Raw genomic sequence first — 3,268 nt, forward strand, 5'->3', positions numbered from 1 at the left:
ATCAATGCAGGGTGACTGAAGTCCTGTGTCTATCCCCTGTCAAAGCCCAGATCAGTACAGGGTGACTGAAGTCCTGTGTCTATCCCCTGTCAAAGCCCAGATCAGTACAGGGTGACTGAAGTCCTGTGTCTACTGTCAAAACCCAGATCAGTACAGGGTGACTGGAGTCCTGTGTCTATCCCCTGTCAAAGCCCAGATCAGTACAGGGTGACTGAAGTCCGGAGTCTATCCCCTGTCAAAGCCCAGATCAGTGCAGGGTGACTGAAGTCCGGAGTCTATCCCCTGTCAAAGCCCAGATCAGTACAGGGTGACTGAAGTCCGGAGTCTATCCCCTGTCAAAGCCCAGATCAGTACAGGGTGACTGAAGTCCTGTGTCTATCCCCTGTCAAAGCCCAGATCAGTACAGGGTGACTGAAGTCCGGAGTCTATCCCCTGTCAAAGCCCAGATCACTAACCATTAATTAACTAACCACTACCCATTAATTCACTAACCACTAACCATTAATACACTAACCACTAACCATTAATTTCCTTAACCACTAACCATTAATTAACTAACCACTAACTATGAATTCACTAACCACTAATTCACTAACCACTAACCATTAATTCACTAACCATTAATTCACTAACCACTAACCATTAATTCACTAACCACTAACCATTAATTCACTAACCACTAGCCATTAATTCACTAACCACTAACCATTAATTCACTAACCACTAACCATTAATTCACTAACCACTAATTCACTAACCACTAACCATTCATTCACTAACCACTACCCATTAATTAACTAACCACTAACCATTCATTCACTAAACACTACCCATTAATTCACTAACCACAACCCATTAATTAACTAACCACTAACCATTAATTCACTAACCACTACCCATTAATTCACTAACCATTAATTCACTAACCACTAACCATTAATTCACTAACCATTAATTCACTAACCATTAATTCACTAACCACTACCCATTAATTCACTAACCATTAATTAACTACCCATTAATTCACTAACCACTAACCATTAATTCACTAACCACTACCCATTAATTCACTAACCATTATTTCAATAACTAATAACCATTAATTCACTAACCACTAACCATTAATTCACTAACCATTAATTAACTAACCACTAACCATTAATTCACTAACCACTAACCATTAATTCACTAACCACTAATTCACTACCCACTAACCATTAATTCACTAACCACTAACCATTAATTCACTAACCACTACCCACTAATTCACTAACCACTACCCATTAATTCACTAACCACTACCCATTAATTCAGTAACCACTACCCATTAATTCACTAACCATTAATTCACTAACCACTAACCATTAATTCACTAACCACTAACCATTAATTAACTAACCACTAACCATTAATCCACTACCCACTAACCATTAATTCACTACCCACTAACCATTAATTCACTAACCACTAACCATTAATTCACTAACCACTAACCATTAATTCACTAACCATTAATTCACTAACCACTACCCATTAATTCACTAACCATTAATTAACTAACCACTACCCATTAATTCACTAACCACTAACCATTAATTCACTAACCACTAACCATTCATTTCCTTAACCACTAACCATTAATTAACTAACCACTAACCATTAATTCACTAACCACTAATTCACTAACCACTAAACATTAATTCACTAACCATTAATTAACTAACCACTAACCATTAATTCGCTACCCATTAATTAACTAACCACTACCCATTAATTAACTAACCACTACCCATTAATTCACTAACCACTAACCATTAATTCACTAACCACTAACCATTAATTCACTAACCACTAACCATTAATTCACTAACCACTAACCATTAATTCACTAACCACTAACCATTAATTAACTAACCTCTAATTCACTAACCACTAACCATTCATTCACTAACCACTACCCATTAAGTAACTAACCACTAACCATTAATTCACTAACCACTACCCATTAATTCACTAACCACAACCCATTAATTAACTAACCACTAACCATTAATTCACTAACCACTAATTCACTAACCACTAACCATTAATTCACTAACCACTACCCATTAATTAACTAACCACTAACCATTAATTCACTAACCACTACCCATTAATTCACTACCCATTAATTAACTAACCACTACCCATTAATTAACTAACCACTACCCATTAATTAACTAACCACTAACCAAGAGCACAACATCTAATTAAAGACCCTCGTCTGTCTGTCTGTCTGTCTGTCTTTCTGTGTCTGTCTGTCTGTCTGTCTGTCTGTCTGTCTGTCTGTCTGTCTGTCTGTCTGTCTGTCTGTCTGTCTGTCTGTCTGTCTGTCTGTCTGTCTGTCTGTCTGTCTGTCTGTCTGTCTGTCTGTCTGTCTGTCTGTCTCTACTGAGATCTCACAAGGTATGAGTAAGCTAGCTAATTCTATGTACACGGCTACAGGTCTGTATTAACAAAGGGTTTCAGAGTGAGAGTGCTGATCTAGGATCTGCTTCAAATTTTAGATCATAACGGTCCTAGATCAGCACTCCAAGACTCTTTGTGAATACAGGCCCTGGTCAGTACCTACAGGTTCAGATGGAGAATATACAGGCCCTGGTCAGTACCTATAGGTTCAGATGGAGAATACAGGCCCTGGTCAGTACCTACAGGTTCATACAGGCCCTGGTCAGTACCTACAGGTTCAGATGGAGAATACAGGCCCTGGTCAGTACCTACAGGTTCATACAGGCCCTGGTCAGTACCTACAGGTTCAGATGGAGAATACAGGCCCTGGTCAGTACCTACAGGTTCATACAGGCCCTGGTCAGTACCGACAGGTTCAGATGGAGAATATACAGGCCCTGGTCAGTACCTACAGGTTCAGATGGAGAATACAGGCCCTGGTCAGTACCTAGGGAGACAGGGGATGGGAGACAGGGGAGGGGAGACAGACCAACAGGTTTCAAAATGGTGGTGAACACCTCAGCATCTCACACACACACACACACACATACACACACATACACACACACACACACTCGCCCATCATCCAATAACAGACCCATTCAGTACATTACAGTTCATCCATCAACATCATGGGTAAATTAAAGAGTGTCTGTGGGTCTCTCTCTAAACGTTCATCACCAGGCCGTGTCCAAAATAACACCCTAGTCCTTTACACAGTGTAATACCAGAGCCTTAAGGGTGGGCCCTTCGTCAACAGTAGTGCACTACATAGGGACTA

The sequence above is a fragment of the Oncorhynchus tshawytscha genome, linkage group LG20 (genome assembly GCF_018296145.1).
Source record: "Oncorhynchus tshawytscha isolate Ot180627B linkage group LG20, Otsh_v2.0, whole genome shotgun sequence".
Classification (NCBI taxonomy): domain Eukaryota; kingdom Metazoa; phylum Chordata; class Actinopteri; order Salmoniformes; family Salmonidae; genus Oncorhynchus; species Oncorhynchus tshawytscha.